The sequence below is a fragment of the Pan troglodytes genome, chromosome 21 (assembly GCF_028858775.2).
Source record: "Pan troglodytes isolate AG18354 chromosome 21, NHGRI_mPanTro3-v2.0_pri, whole genome shotgun sequence".
In the NCBI taxonomy this organism is placed as follows: domain Eukaryota; kingdom Metazoa; phylum Chordata; class Mammalia; order Primates; family Hominidae; genus Pan; species Pan troglodytes.
The window spans coordinates 50,016,635-50,033,906 of NC_072419.2; the positions used below are offsets into that span (position 1 = coordinate 50,016,635).

At 47.1% G+C, this 17,272-nt stretch overlaps 1 long non-coding RNA gene across 1 annotated transcript in view; it reads left to right on the plus strand.

The window, feature by feature from the left end:
* The first annotated feature begins 712 nt into the window (after positions 1–712).
* Positions 713–17,272, plus strand: part of LOC134809138 (uncharacterized) — a 67,631-nt gene continuing 51,071 nt past the window's right edge. Inside the window, exon 1 of the long non-coding RNA XR_010154032.1 lies at positions 713–861. This is a non-coding gene — a long non-coding RNA (uncharacterized LOC134809138). The remainder of the gene's footprint in view (positions 862–17,272) is intronic.

Consider the following 17,272-nt stretch of genomic DNA (forward strand, 5'->3'; position numbering starts at 1 on the left):
GGCCCGATGTGGGGATTCCAAGTCCTTGAGGTCTAATCTGGGGATGCATGTGGTCCAGTACTCACAGACCCAAGGGGGCCTGAAGGCACCTGGACCCTTCAGGAAGTCCTGTCTCTGGGACTTACAAGGGAACATTCGTGAAGCTGGTATCAGGGCTGAACGTGGATTGGGGCTTTCTAAGGGCCAAGTGCAGGCACTCATTTCCTTCTCACATTATTCCCACCTCTGAGGGGCAGAGGGGCTAAGTAATTTTCCCAAGGCCACACAGGGAGCAAGGGGTAGAGGTGGCATGTGTGCCCAAGCCTGTTTGATTCGAACTGTCGTTAACTTTGGAAACTGACCCCACCATCTCATTTATTTCTCACAACAAATACATCCATTAACAGGTATCAAGCCTTAGAGGCTTCATAGCAAAACAGAGTGGAGACCTGGTAGGTAAGCAGGCAGCTTCCAGATTTCTCCACCCAGCCCCCACTTCCTGGCCAGGAACTGGAGGCAGGGAAGTTCCGTTGCCCATAGAGCTGCGTGACTTTTCATTTGCCCGTTCCTGTGGTCAGACTCAGTGGTGTGAGACTTCCTGTGGTTGAGCCGAGTGATGCAAGAACGTCGCTGTGCAGGGCTGTGGTCCTACACCGTCCACTCTATTGGTTGTCTAAGGCATCTTCAATGGTAAAATGGGAAAGGCATAGTTTTTGTCCTGAACGTTGTCCTTACACCTAAGCCAGACTTGATCAGATGCCACATGGGGCGTATCCTCCTGAGCATCCCACGTCTACCGCCTGCCTTGGATGTCTGACATCAAGTATGTAAGTGCTTGTGTCTGGACCTGAACTTCACTCCAAACAGTGGGGTTGGCTACAGGTCAGTTACCCATGTGAGATTATAGTGCCCTGACTGGTTATTCTTTTTTTTTCTTTTCTTTTCTTGAGACAGGGTCTAGCTCGGTTGCCCAGGCTGTCGTGCAGTGGTGTGATTGCTCTGCCTCCTGGGCTCAAGCCATCCCCCCACCTCAGCCTCCTGAGTAGCTTGAACTACAGGCATGCACCACTGTGCTGGCTAACTTTTGCATTTTAGTAGGGATGGGGTTTTGCCATGTTGGCCAGGCTGGTCTTGAACTCATGGCCTCAAGTGATCCACCCACCTTGGCCTCCCAAAGTGATGAGATTACAGGCGTGAGCCACTGTGCCTGGCCATCTGACTGGTTATTCTTATCAAAATGAGAACAGAACTGAAATTGAACATAAGCCACCATTAATTATCATCAGTAATGTATTTAAGAATATAAGGCATAATTTTAAGTTACACTAAAATAAATATAAATGGCTTGACACAAGTAAACATTCTTGCTCAACTCTTGATACCCTCTAGGGATGGATCTGAAGATCCATCCCCTAGACACATGAATATGATTTTTCAAATTATTATTATTACAGTTTTATAGAGACAGGGTCTTACTCTGTTGCCTAGGCTGGAGTACAGTGGTGTGACCACGGCTTACTGCTGGGCTGGAACTCCTGGGCTCCAGAGATCCTCTGTATTCATCTGTTCTCGCACTGCTGTAAAGAAATACCTGAGACTGGGTAATTTATAAAGAAAAGAGGTTTAATTGCCACATGATTCTGCAGGCAATACAGATGCTGGCATCTGCTTGGCTTCTGAGGAGGCCTCAGAAAGCTTCCAGTCATGGTAGAAGGTGAAGGAGAAGCACACGCATCGCATGGCCAGAGTAGGAGTAAGTGGAAAATGGGGCACTGCTACACACTCTTTTTTTTTTTTTTTGAGACAGAGTCTTGCTCTGTCACCCAGGCTGGAGTGCAGTGGCATGATCTCAGCTCACTGCAAGTTCCGCCTCCTGGGTTCACGCCATTCTCCTGCCTCAGCCTCCCAAGTAGCTGGGACTACAGGTGCACGCCACCACACCCGGCTAATTTTTTGTATTTTTGTAGTAGAGACGGGGTTTCACCGTGTTAGCCAGGATGTTCTTGATCTCCTGACCTCGTGATCTGCTTGCCTGGGCCTCCCAAAGTGCTGGGATTACAGGCGTGAGCCACCGCACCCGGCCTGCTACACATTTTTAAACAACCAGATCTTGCAATAACTCACTCACTCACACAACAATAACAGTACCAAGGGGATGTTGTTAAACCATTTGTGAAGGACCACCCTCATGATCTAGTCACCTCCCACCAGGCCCCACCTCCAACCCCAGGGATTACAATTCAACGTGCTATTTAGGCGGGGACACAGATCCAACCAATATCTTCCTCTCACGTAGCTGGGACTAGAGGTGTGCGCCACCAATCTCGGCCTCTGGTTTTTCAAATGATATCCCAAATCGGAGCTCCTCTCACCACTTCCACTTTGCTACTTTTATTCAAGCCACTAGCCAACAACGTGGGTTATGACAGAAACAGAAGCCTCCTCGCTCCTTTCCTCCTCCAAACTTGTTCACCTTGTAGGTGACTCTCTATGCTGCGGGATCTGTTAAGGCTTGAGTCAGATGGCGAAGTCTCTGCTCGAGGCCCTCCGATGGTTTCCCTTCCACCAGGAGTCAAAGCCCAAGTTCTTACCAGGGCCTCCATGACCTCACTGGGTCTGCCCTGGTCCTTCTCTGGGCTCATCTCCTGCTGTTCTGCTTTTGCTCACCTCGTTCCAGCCTCTCTGGCCTCCGTGCTATTCCTTCAGGCACATTTCTGCTGTGTGGCTTTTGCACTTGCTTTTCCCTCTACCTGGAGAGCTCTTGCCCCAGGTACCCATGAGTCTCCCTCTCTCCCCTCCTTCCGGTTTCTGCTCCATTCTCTCCATCCCAGAGAGGCTCTTCTTGACCACTCTACCTAAAATATCAGCTTCCTGCAATAAAATATCAACTTCCTTCACTCTTTATTCTTTTTCCCTCTTAATTTTATTATATCTCCTCCTGACATGTATTTGTTGATTCTTTCCCCACTAGAATATAAGCTCCACAAAAGCCGCATCTCTGCTCCTCTCCCTGCTACAACCTTAGAGTCAAGCCTAGTGCCTGACCACATCAGCGACATTGGTTGAATTGAATGAAGGATCAATAAAGGAATAAACTGAGGTTGGGCACGGTGGCTCACGTCTGTAACCCCAGCACTTTGGGAGGCCGAGGCAGGTGGATCACCTGAGGTCAGGAGTTCGAGACCAGCCTGAACAATACGGTGAAACCTCGTCTCTACTAAAAATACAAAAATTAGCTGGGCATAGTGGGGTACGCCTGTAATACCAGGTACTCGGGAGGCTGAGATGGGAAAATTGCTTGAACTCGGGCGGTGGAGCTTGCAGTGAACCAAGATCATACCACTGCACTCCAGCCTGGGCAACAGAGTGAGACTCCATCGCAAAAGGAATAAACGGAGCTTTCTATGGCAAGTATCTTTGCTCATGGCAGGAGCCTCACTGACAGTTTCCTGAGTCACACTTTCCGGTTTCTGTGTTGCGTGTACGTTGAAGGCATTCCAATGGTGGATCTGAGCCTCAGGATAATTGGATACCACTTTCCAGTATGTAGTTCCACATCATCATCTTTTTGGGTGCCTTTAATCTTTCTTCACTTCTTCTTCTGTCCCATCACCAACATGAGCAGTTGGATTTATTTTAGGGCCCTTTCTCACAAAAAGCAAAGTTTCATCACTTTGTGGGAGTAGCTGGGGACACATAGGACCAAGAGAGAGGAGCAGAGCCGTGCTGAGAGGCCCTGGCGGTGGCTGCCTCTCTCGCTGGCTAAGGGACTCAGCTTCAGCACCTGCCCCCAGTTCTGCAGTGCACGATTTGAACCCATCCCTCAGTGAAATAACGAATGATCCCAATCATAGTCCTTGAGGACAGCTTACAAGTGATTCATGTTGAACTCAAGAATGCCAAGGAATCTTGTGGGTTTATTTGCTCCATCTCTGCTTTAACCTCGATGTCCTCCCGGCTCCAGTGGCTCCGTCATGTTCTCAACTTTGTGTACTCATGGTTCTAGAATCCCAACCCCTGGATTCCTGTCTAAGGCTCAGTCTCTTGCTAGGAGGAAAGACATCTTATCAGATGTTAGGTGTGAGATGTCGGAGGCTGTGTTTGGTCTCCCAGCATTCTTGTGAGCGAAGGGCTTTTAGCCACATTCTCCCTATCCCTTGATTTCTCTCTCACTTTGTGGGAAAGTAGACAGCGGGACCATCACCCCAGTTCAGGATTGAAAACTCAGATGTTTAACTTTGCAGACTCATGATGGGTTTCTCTCCTTGGCATGTGGTCTCCTTTATTTGAGCTGTATGTGTTGAGGACCTACTGTGTGCACTAGGGCACTCCATGGGTATGGGGAGGAGCAAGACAGAACCCTTGTCCCTCAAGACTGGAATCCAGAAAAGGGTGGGGATGAGTGTGGCAACAGCTCTGGAGTAGGAAGAGGGACATGGGTAAGAGAGAGGAGAGAGATGTGACTCCAGCTGCAGTGGGGTCAGGGAAGGACTTACTGTTTTCATAAAAATAGCACAGATGAAGGCTGGGCATAGTGGTAGCTCATGCTTGTAATCCCAGTACTTTGGGAGGCCAAGGTGGGTGGATTGCTTGAGACAGGAGTTCAAGACCAGCCTGGGCAACATGGCAAAACCCCATCTCTACAAAAAAAACAAAGAAACAAAAAAATTAGCTAGGCATGGTAGAACGCACCTGTTGTCCCAGCTACCCAGGAGGCTGAGGTGGGAGGATCACTTGAGCCCAAGTGGCAGAGGTTGCAATGAGCCTAGATCGCACCACTGCACTCCAGCCTGAGCAACAGAGCCAGACTCTGTCTCAAAAAAAAAAAAAGCTCAGATGCCTTGAAAGTCAAAAAATTTAGAAAAGCTACCATAGATAAAACAAAGGACATCCCAAGTTTCCTCCCTGCAAAACCATCATTCAAGCTATGTTTCTATGTGGAGTCTCTAGATGGAGAGATACATAGGCCTACTTTTATAAAATGGGATACTTTTGAAAGTAAAAGTTATTAGAGGTAATTTTACTTAACATAAACAGAAGACAAGGAAACAAAACCAAAGGAATCTGAATCTTAAATAAATATTACATTATCACCAATGGAATTGGTTCCTAAAAGATCCCTCTAAGTTTTCTTTTTTTTCTTTTTTTGAAATGGAGTTTCACTATTTTTGCCCAGGCTGGAGTGCAATGGTGCGATCTCGGCTCACTGCAACTACTGCCTCCTGGGTTCAAGTGATTCTTCTGCTTCAGCCTACCGAGTAGTTGGGATTACAGGTGCATACCACCATGCCCAGCTAATTTTTGTATTTTTAGTAGAGATGGGGTTTCACCATGTTGGCCAGGCTGGTCTTGAACTCCTGACCTCCAGTAATCCACCCGCCTTGGCCTCCCAAAGTGCTGGGATTGCAGGCATGAGCCACCATGCCTGGTCAAGATCCCCCTAAATTTAACAAGAGATTAGGAAAAACATTGCTATTGGAGTTACATGGAAAAACATTGCTATTGGAGTTACATAGTTTTTTCAAATCTTTGTATTTTATTATAAGCACAATTAACAATGGTATTCTTCTCAGATAAAATACTTAAATTAATCCAATGATAGGATTTTTGAGAGTAATGTGAATTTGTTCATCATTAAATCAGAAGACAGGCGATATTCTATGAAAAGTCTGTAACCAAGTTTTCCATTTGTATTAGTCCATTTTCATGCTGCTGATAAAAACATACCTGAGACTGTGGAATTTACAAAAATAAAAATAAAAAAAGGTTTAATGGACTCACAGTTCCACGTGACTGGGGAGGCCTTACAATCATGGCAGAAGGTGAAAGGCACATCTCACATGGCGGCAGACAAGAGAACAGAAATTGTGCAGGGAAACTCCCCTTTATAAAACCATCAGATCTTATGAGACTTATTCACTGTCATGAGACTAGCACAGGAAAGACCCACTCCGATGATTCAATTACCTCCTACCAGGTCCCTCCCACAACACATGGGAATTATGGGAGCTACAATTCAAGATGAGATTTGGGTGGGGACGCAGCCAAACCATATCACCATTCCTGTCCTTTTCTCATGCACCCTTCACAGATGTGCGCACTTAGTGCTCTGAGTTCTGAATAAGCTTAGCCATGTGTCCATCAAGATGTGGAGTGGCTCCATCATCCCCAACAGTCTCTGCCCCTGATGGGCTCCTCCTTCCTCACTTGGACCCTGGCAATCACTGATCTGCCTTCTGTACCTGTAGATTTGCCTTTTCCAGAGAATCACATAATTAGAAGATAATCTGTATCAGTCCATTCTCACACTGCTATAAACATACTACCCGAAGGCTGGGCACCTGTAATCCCAGCACTTTGGGAAGCCAAGGCAGGCGGATCAGGAGGTCAGGAGTTTGAGACCAGTCTGACCAACATGGTGAAACCCCATCTCTACTATAAATACATAAATTAGCTGGGTGTGATGGTGCGCTCCTGTAATCCCAGCTACACAGGAGGCTGAGGCAGGAGAATCGCTTGAACCTGGGAGGCGGAGGTTGCAGTTAGCCAAGATCACGCCACTGCACTCCAGCCTGGGTGACAGAGTGAGACTCTGTCTCAAAAAAAAAAAAAAAAGATACTACCTGAGACTGGGTAATTTATAAACAAAAGAGGTTTAATAGACTCACAGTTCCGCATGGCAGGGGAGCCCGTAGAAACTTACAATCATGGCAGAAGGTGAAGGGGAAGCAATGTAAATCTTAATTCTAATGTTTTCATCACAGTATCTCATGCCTATTATTGGCTGTGTGTGGTGTTCCTTTTCAAGTCTCTGGCTTCAACATCTGCAGGGAGTAAATTTCCCACCTGCTGGGGGTGGGGAGCACCATTACCTGACTGTGCAGGCTCATAAAAGGGGGTCTGTGTTCTAAATGCTCATCAAACAGACTCTCAGCCACTTCTGTTTTCAGCCTCTCTTGCACCCCACCTTTCAGAGGGATTCTGGTTGATGCAGAGTTTTGTGGCTCAAATAGATTTTCTGTTCTCAGGTTCTTCACCCTGCAGGCACACATAGGACTTAACTTTCTCTCATTTGCTGGGCCAATTACCAATCATTCATTCACTTTTTAATCTTCCAAATTTTGATGACATCTTTTTTTTTTTTTTTTTTTTTTTTGAGTCAGAGTCTTGCTCTGTTGCCAGGCTGGAGTGCAGTGGCACAATCTCGGCTCACTGCAACCTCCGCCTCCCAGGTTCAAGCAATTCTCCTGCCTCAGCCTCTCGAGTAGCTGGGACTACAGGTGTGCACCACCATGCCCAGCTAATATTTGTATTTTTAGTAGAGATAGGATTTCACCCTGTTAGCCAGGCTGGTCTGGAACTCCTGACCTCAAGTGATCCATCTGCCTCGGCCTCCCAAAGTGCTGGGATTACAGGTGTGAGCCACCACACCTGGCTCTGATTGCTTTCACATCTTTGTTTTTCTTAATATCTATTATCTGTCTATTCATAATTCCATTTTCAGCAGGGTCTCTTCTGATTTTGACATTTATCATTAATTTGGGACTTCTGTAATGTTATTTGATTTCAATTTGTTTCCTTAGGTCTCTCTTTTGTGTGTCATTCTGTTGTTTAATCAACTCATCTTTGAAAGTTTGTTTTACCAAATTCCTGTTCTTGTTCCGTCATTTTATAGCAGAGAGCACCTATGTGAAGTTTTCTTCCAGTTTTGGGGTTATATCTTCTTCTAGGCTGGATTCTTTGTCTTTTGGGTGCTTTTTTTCTTGGGGGTTTTGGTGGGAGTGTGTGTGCATAGTTTCCATCAGTTTCTTACTTGTGCGTGGGCATTTCTGTTCAAATATTCTTTTTGCTGTTATACAGTGTGAACTTGGACTCATTTCTCAGTGTGTCTGCGATAGATTTTGCCATAGTTTGAGGTCCAGATATTTTTTGTTCTTAACATTTTTCCTGTAGCCTGGGATCATGGTGGGATGAGGGGCAGGAAAGTGGAAAAGCATATTGGGGCAGTGCATATTTCTGGAAGAAATATGTTCTCACTTCTGAGGGTGTGAAAATATGCTAGGATTGCACTTCCCTGGGGAGAAAGATAGCTTCCCTTTAGAATGTGGGATAGTCAGCTGGGCATGGTAGCACACACCTGTAATCCCAGCTACTTGGGAGGCTGAGGCGGGAAGGTTGCTTGAGCCCAGGAATTTGAGGCTGCAGTGAGTTGTGACTGTGCCACTGCTCTCCATCCTGGATGACAGAGCAAGGCCTTGTCCCTTAAAACACAAAAACTCAGACGTGGGGTGATGGCTCACACCTGTAATCCCAGCACAGTGGGAGGCTGAGGGGGGAGGATCACTTGAGGTCAGGAGTTTGAGACCATCCTGGCCAAAACGGTGAAACCCCATCTCTATTAAAAACACAAAAATTAGCTGGGCATGGTCGTGGGCACCTGTAGTCCCAGCTACTCAGGAGGCTGAGGCATGAGAATCACTTGAACCCAGGAGGCGGAGGTTGCAGTGATTCAGGATGGTGCCACTGCACTCTAGCCTGGGCAACAGAGTGAGACTGCGTCTCAAAAACGAAAACCAAAACCAGAACGCAGGATATTTAATACTCATTGCCCCAGCCTTGTTGGGGAGGGGCACAATAAGAAAAATCCCATCTGGCATCCTGAAACAAATCAGTATTGGGGCGAGCCCAGTGGGGCAGCTGATGGCTGAGTCAGGCTGGTGCGATGGAAGGAGCTGTGAGGGCCCCGTAGCTTGGAGCATCCCTGGTCCCCTTAGCAGCCATCATAAGACTGAGCAGGCAGGGCTGTAGTTGGACAGCCCAGTCAGGAAATGCCAGCCATGAATGAGTGCCCCATGGCTGCCTTGGGAATGTGTGCCAGGATTGGAATCCTGCAGTTGAGGATCTGAAAGGTTCTGACCAGGTGGCTAAAGAGTATGACTTCAGGCCGGGCGTGGTGGCTCACATCTGTAATTCCAGCACTTTGGGAGGCTGAAGCGGGTGGATCACCTGAGGTCAAGAGTTCGAGACCAGCCTGGCCAACATGGTGAAACCCCGTCTCTACTAAAAATACAAAAATTAGCCAGGCATAGTGGTGCATGCCTGTAGTCCCAGCTACATGGGAGGCTGAGGCAGGAGAATGGCTTGAACCCAGGAGACGGAGGTTGCAGTGAGCCAAGATTGTGCCATTGCACTCCAGCCGGGTGACAAGAGCAAAACTCCTTCTCAAAAAAAAAAAAAAAAAAAAAAAAGTGTGACTTCATAATAAGGTCATGTTGCTAGGGACCATGTATTGATGTTTCTAGGGAGAAATGAGAAGGAATACAGCAACTGAATAAGACGATGTTCGTTTATGACATCCATGACATCTTTCAAGGCTTGAGATACACTGTCTTTTGTCTAATTAGTCATCGTGACCATATCTCCATGGAGACCATTATGTTTGTACTCACAATAGACACGTGTGCATCCATTAAAGGAACACAGTTGCCAAACGTACGCTCTGGGCCCAGGGTGGAGTGGCTTTTTACAGCACAGCCATCGGGGCTGCTGCAAAAAGCGTCAGAAAACAAGCAAGGAGCTGTCCTTATTCATGAAGAGAGGCTCTCTCTGGCATCAGGCCCTGGGTCTAGGGGAGTGTGAAACCCAGGAAGGCGGGGTGCACACGCTCATGGCAAAAGTTCCAAAGGCATAGATTCACTCTCTTTTTTTTTTTTTCAAATGTGTGCCAAAGATTTTTAAGCTCATTAATTAATGAAGGGACCAGTAAGATGTTAAAAACTGGCTCAGGAGAGAATGCAGAGAACAGACATTAATATAGGTAATTAGGAATGTTTTGGTCAAGAGACACAAAATTGGTTTCTTCCAAGAGCAGTAAGGAGAATGGGGAGAAGATTTAGTCTTTCATTAAAAAAATTTGAGAGCCAACAAGTGCTCAGTAGAGTGAGTGGTGCTTGGATGGAGGGGTGGACAGGCCGGATGGGACTCAAGTGAGACTGTGCTACCCAGACCTGGGCAGTGCTCCAGGGATGCTTAGCAGAGGGGCAGGAGGCTGTGGGGGATGCCGCTGTCTGGGCCTTGTCCTTTTTGTGCTAAGCATCCCCAGCTCCCTGCACAGGCCCCAAATGTGGTAAATGCATGGCAGACCTTGGGGCATGAGGGGATGAGAGGGGACCTTCCAGAAGAGTAGAGTGGGAACAGACCATGAAAGCTTGGGATTGCAGACCCTAGCTCTGCCATGGGACAAGAAACCAGTCCCTCTCAGATACCATTCGGCACTCGTTTCTGCCTCAGAACTGAGAGCAGCAAAGGGCTTCTGTGTTTGTCCTGCTCCTGGCTTCTTTTTTCTTTTTCTAGAGACAGGGTCACGCTCTGTCTCCCAGGCTGGATTGCAGTGGCACAATTGTAGCTGACTGTAATCTCAAACTCACTTCTGGGCTCAAGTAATCTTCCCACTCCGGCCACCTGCTAATTTTTATTTTTATTTTTTGGTAGAGATAGGGTCTTGCTATGTTGCCCAGGCTGGTCTTAAACTCCTGTCTCTAGTGATCCTCCTGAGTTGGCCCCCCAAAATGTTGGATTACAGGAGTGAGCCACTGCACCTGGCCTTCTCCTTGCTACCTTGTCCAATGGGATTTCGGGACTAATGTGACTTCAGCTACCTTGTTTGTACTGACCATCATCACTAACTACAGAAATACTACAAGGCCGAAGCTCTCAAGCCCCTAACCTGGTAGTTACAAAGGGAAAAGTTTCCTAAGCTCACCAGAGTGGCACTTGACCTAACTACACACTTCTGCCTGGACTCAGGAAGCAAACTACCATGGACCTCGTCACCTGTAATCACATGCACAGGCAGGCACTTGCTCATGGCCATTTTCTTTTGTTTTGTACACAAGTCTAATAACTCCACTATTTTTAGTAAAGTGAGAGTTGATGGCATGGCTGTTGGCAGGCACATGGATACCAGTAGGAGGGAGTAGCTGGAAGCCTGTCAGTGAGGTCAGGAACTGGAGAAATATCAAAGCAATTACACGAGGCCAGGATGGCATGCTGGGGCCACTCAATGTCAGAGCACAGAGCGCTCTACTCTGGCCTAGCGCAGCCACTGACTGTTCTTAGCCATAGCCTTGAGTCACCCAGGAAAGAGCTTACCAACAACCAAGCAGGAGCTTTGGGATCATAAAGTTCTGGGTTCAATTCTCTGCTCCCTGTTTGCAGGGCTCTAGGCAAAGAGTGTCCCTCTTTTGCCCAGGTTGGAGTGCAATACCACAATCTCAGCTCACTGCCACCTCCGTCTCCCAGGTTCTAGTGATTCTCCTGCCTCAGCCTCCTGAATAGCTGGAACTACAGGCGTGAGCCACCATGGCCAGCTACTTTTTTTGTATTTTTAGTAGAGACGGGATTTCACCATATTGGCCAGGATGGTCTCAATTTCTTGACCTTGTGATCCGCCCGCCTCGGCCCCCTAAAGTGCTGGGATTATAGGCGAGAGCCACCACGCTTGGCTTTTTTATTTTTATTTTTTTAAAGACAGAGTCTCACTCTGTCACCCAGGCTGGAGTGCAGTGATGCGGTCTTGGCTCACTGCAATCCTGACCTCCTGGGTTCAAGTGATTCTTGTACCTCATCCTCCCAAGTAGTTGGGACTACAGGCACGCACCATCACACCCAGCTACTTTTTGTATTTTTAGGAGAGATGGGTTTTCACCATGTTGGCTAGGCTGGTCTTGAACTCCTGACCTCAAGTGATCTCCCTGCCTTGGCCTTCCAAAGTGCTGGGGTTACAGACAGTGCCTGGCTGGTCTAGGCAAATCACTTTTAATACTGCTTTCATATTAGAGTGTTGGGAGGATTAAATGAGTTTACAGAGCACATAGTAAATGCTCATGAAAAATTAGCCGCTATTGGCAGGGAAATGAATGATGGTCAACGACATGCAACAACATGGATGAGCCTCAAAATCATTCTAATGACAGGAAGAAACAGGCACAAAAGGGCACTTACCGTCCAGTTTCATTCATAGAAATCGCAAAACAGGCACAAGTCATCTGTGATATTAGAGGTCAGGATATTGGTTATGGGGGTTTGCCATTTTTGTTGTAAAATAGAACAGATAGAAATAATGCAGCAGGGAGGTGAATTTTGAAATGTTGTATATTTCAAAATAGCCAAAAGAGGATTTTAAGTGTTCATACCACAAAGAAATGGTTAATATATGAGGTGATGGATATGCCAGTTTAATACCCTTATTTGATTATTCTACAATGTATACATATATCAAAACATCACATTGTACCCCATAAATACATACAATTATTATTTGTCAATTAAAAATTAAATAACAGCCAGCGTGGTGGCTCATGCCTGTAATCCCAGCACTTTGGGAGGCTAAGGCAGGAAGATTGCTTGAGCTCAGGAGCTCAAGACGAGGCTGAGCAACATAGCAAGACTTGTCTCTACTAAAAATAAAAAAAAAATTGGCTAGGCATGGTGGCACGCACTTGTAGTCCCAGATACTTGGAGGCTGAGGTGGGAGGATTGCTTGAGCCCAGGAGGTTGAGGCTGCTCTGAGCCGTGATAGTGGCACTGCACTACAACCTAGGTGACAGAGCCAGGCCCTGGTTCAAAAAAATTAAATAAAACATTGAAAAGATTACATAAGATAAACCTGCTGCAGTTTAGGGAACTACAGTGAGGCTACCCCTGAAGCTAGTCCTGATCACAGTCTTCTTCCTCCCTCTAAATATTTTGTTTCTTGATCTGAGTGTTAGTTACCCAGGGGTGTTTATGAAAAGTGGGGGAGCAGTACACTTACGTGCGCTTCTCTATATGCATATTATGCTTCAATAAAAAGCTTAAAATTAGGCCGGGTGTGGTGGCTCACACCTGTAATCCTAGCACTTTGGGAGGCTGAGGCAGGCGGATTGCCTGAGCTCAGGAGTTCACGACCAGCCTGGGCAACACAGTGAAATCCCGTCTCTACTAAAATACAAAAAGTTAGCCGGGCGTGGTGGCGTGCGCCTGTAGTCCCAGCTACTCGGGAGGCTGAGGCAGGAGAATTGCTTGAACCTGGGAGGCAGAGGTTGCAGCAAGCCAAGGTCATGCCACTGCACTCCAGCCTGGGCGACAGAGCGAGACTCCGTCTCAAAACAAACAAACAAAAAAGTTAGCACTTATTATTTTTCTTAATATTATTATCAAATTAACTTATTGGAGCTTTAAACTCTTCATCTATCTAATGGGGTTGATTACCCCATTTTTTGCAGAATTGTTAGAAGTTACAGTATTCACAGCATATTCGTTGATTCATTCAGCAGATATTTACTGAGTGCCTGCAGGCTCGGGCACTGTTCTAGGTGCTGGTGATAAAGACGTGATCCAAACAGACAAAAATCATGGGGTTTACATGCTGGCGAGGGAGAGAGACATGCTAGGCACTCACAGAGAACTATGAAATTTGGATAGCACCCTCTGGTTCAGAAAATAAGATCCTGGACCACATCTCTATCCCATATGGTGAAGTTTGTTTGGTTTGGTTTTGATTTGGCTCCTTAAATAATTAGCTTCACTTATTACAAAATCTTGGTTAGCACAAAGTCAGATGAGTGAAAGTGTGTGGATGCTACATAAACAATGCCTGCCTTTTCTAGAATTTCTAGGTGCAATCAAATTGCGAGTTAGAGCAAACCACCCATCATAAGCCGCTGTGTTGAGAACCAAGGAATGAATAGCCCAGCAAAGAAATGCTTTCTCTCTTCTGTGTTGAGGAACTCGGGCCCTGTTTTGAGGCCCTGCACCCTGCAGGCAGGAAAGCGTTAAGAAAGAAATGTGCATTTCCACTGAACAAGAAAATCAACTTAGAAAAGAAACGTGTATTGGAAAATATCTATTTGCCTGCAAAATAATGTAAAAATAATGAGCTCCTATTCCCCTTTGATGTGCAGCGCACGCTTTTAAGGAAAGATTCTGCATTTCTGAGATACTGGGCCTGGCGTGTAATGAAGTGGTTGTTATGGCAACAACTTTCAAAAGCAAGTATTTTCTGAGATGTGCTCCACACAGCCAGCGTGAGAGAGGAAAACATGAAAACAGAGACAGGGAGATGAGCTAAACAGAAGGCATTAGATGCGGAGAGCATCCGCTCCAGGTCCAAGGCGGAAGAAAAGTGCCCGCTGCCCCCACTTTCCCAGCCTGGATTTGCAAAGCTGCAGGGGAAGCCAGACCCCTTCCCTGGAAGGGGCCCCTTGAGGAATGGAGCTGGGACAAGGCGAGGTTGGGGCTGAGACAGTGTGAGACTGTGGAGAGTGATAGGCGGCTTGAGCCTGGGGGCTCCATCACCAGTCCCTCACCACGGCCCCCTTCTCCCAGCCCGACTCCAGCCTCAGCCTCTGCCCCTCCCAGCCTCCATGCTCTTCATTCATTCCAGGTACCAGTCTTCCCACTGGCAGTCCGGGCCTTCTGCCCATTCCACCCCATCATGTGCCTGGGGGTCCTGCCAGGCTGGGCATAGCACCAGGAGCCGGCATTCATCACCCTCTTTGCTCTGCACAGCAACCCCAAGTGCCTGGCAAATAGTAGCTGCCCGATCTCTATTTGTGGAGTCAATAGGTGGTCCTTCTCTGACAGCTACTGCTATTGTCCCCATTTTGTTGGTGAGGTAGTTGAGGCTTGGAGATGTTGAGTGATTTGCCCCAGCCCTGCAGGCAGCGGGCAGTGGAGCTGGGCTGCCCACACCCCTGCATCGTGCTGCCTTTCAGTACCCCGATCCCAGCCTCCCTGTCTTTGTTCATACTGTGTCTCTGCCTGGTGCACCCTCTCTTGTCTCGTAAGACCTGACCCAAAGGTCATCCTGTGGCCATGATGTCATGAAAATGCTGCCTCTAAATGAGACTCCTGGATGTGTCAGTGTCCGGGGATGGGGTCCTCACTACCTGCTAGGGAGTCTGGGCTGGGCACACATGTCCTGGCGGTTGGGAACTGCCAGGAAGAGAGCTGCCTCCAGAGGCACCGTGTCTGTCCCATTCACCATGCTCCTCCCCATGCAGTGCCGGGCACAGCGGCGACACTCAGGAACCCTTGAGTGAATGAGAGACTTTGGAACGCAGACAGTTTGGAAAGGTCCTGCTCGGTCAGGTTTTGGAGATCTTTGGGGCTGCCCCAGCCAAAGCTTTCTTGCGATTGGATAACCTCCTCAAACGCAGCCCAAGCTCATATTTGACAGTGATGGTGAGGAGGGGTGCATGTGAGTGTGTGTGGCATGTGAGTGTGTAAACGTGTGTGCATGGCCTTGTTGGAGGTGATTTGCCTGAAAAAGGAGTCTGGGCTACACGCGTGTGTGCCTCTGTGTCAGGGGTGAGGGAGATGCGTGTGTGCACAGATTTGAGGAGATCTGTCTAAAGGGGCATGCATCTCAATATGTGTGTTTCAGGAGCATGTAGTGTGTGTGTCTGTGTGCGTGTGAATGGCCTTGATTGACAGGACTTGCTCTGTAAGGGGGCGTATGTTTGTATGCAGGTGTGCCTGCATGAGGGTGTGTCTTGTGTGTGTGCACCTGGTCTTGATGTATTTGTGTGTGTGCATGTGTGAGAGAGATGAGTGTGTGAAGGAGTGTGCTTCAAAGAGAGGTTTGTATGAATGTGTGTGTATCGGGGGTGTACCTGGGAATGTGGGTATGGATGCCGGGGAAGAGCAGTGGATACATTCCTGGCTGCTGCATTTGTCAGGTAGAGGGAGCCTGTTGAAGTAAATGGGCTGTATTTTTGGTTCTCTGCTGCGAGAGAGCTTCTGGCAGCTGTGCTGGCAAACCTGTGAGTCACAGAGAGAGAACTATGCCATGATGCTGTCCTCTGGATCATAAAATGTAAGTTAGAGCCAGAAGCAGCCTTGGCATTCACCTAGTTCTATCCCTTGTGTTACAATTGATGGAAAACAGAGAAGGGAAGCAAATTCTCCAGATCACACAGCGAACTCAGGATAGAGCTGGAACTTGGACTTGTGTCTGGGTCTGGGACTTCCCAATCCTCCACTTCCTGCTGCCAGGTCCCTGAGGAGGAGGGAGAGGGTTAACCACAGAGTAATTAATACCAGGCACCAGAGTATTATAAAATTTCATTTCCACTTTAATTAGGGGAACTTAAAAAAATAGAAGTCTTTGTTGTGTCAATTAGTTGATTGACTATCGTTGGTTTCTGGGTTAGGGAAACTTGATCTGCAGTGAATGAATTTGTTTATCAGGGAAAAGGAGCCAGGGGGTGGAAAGAGAAATTCAATTAAGTGTCAGGCTGCTGAGTGACAGGCTGCATTTGATAGAACTTTTAGCTTAATTGCTTGTATTTCATTAAGAGTTTTATTTATCAGGAGCATTCTTCATGTTAAAAATCTCAGGTGGTGTCTGCGTGGCTTTGGGCTATTTTTCTGCATTGATTAAGGACATTGAATTGTGGACCTGAAGAATTACCTGGGACCTCAGAGACATTCTTGTCCGGGCAAAAACCGTCCTTTATCCTAGCTCCCGGGGCTTGTGTCCCCCTCATGCCTCCCCTCCCATAGTTATATCCAAAGTTTAGTAAGTGTTGCATTTCTCTGGGGAGAATAATCTGTATTTCTTCTTTAGATTTGCAAAGGGATAGGAGTCGCATAGACAATAATACTCAGCCAGGCTGACCAACTTGTTTGGTTTTGCTCTTTGTTGTTGTTTTTCTTCCCCATAAAAACACATTTAATTGCATGCATAGTTGTAAAATTGTACATGAAGGCAGTGCTAGAAACTAAGTTACTATTACTTTGCATTAACAAAAATGACTGTAAAAATAACTATCCTTGAGAAGAAAATGAGCCCGACAAGATTTAATTTAATTAGAGATATGATTACTATCAGGGTTTTCCAAGAATGTCATATCAGCTCAAAAGTAGATGCATTTTATTATAAATCAAATGGGTCCTGGTGCCCCAGAGGTATATAAAAAATATACAGCGTGGCTTACTTGAGTTATTCTTTTCTGAAGGCCTCCAGACCCTTCTTGTGAGGAGAATTGTCCAATGCATAATCTATAATGGCTATAGAAAGGAAGGGAAGGAGGCAGGGAGGGAGGAAGGGAGGAGGGAGGGAGGGAGGGAGGGACAACCTGCTGAGCCTTGGGGCTCTATCACCAGTCCCTCACCATGGCCCCTTCTGGCCATCTGTGTGCACCTGTGGTCCCAGCTACTCAGGAGGCTGAGGTAGGAGGATCACTTGAGCCCAGGAGGTTGAAGGGGCTCACTTCAATCCCCTCTGGGCCTCTCTGAGCCTCGGTTC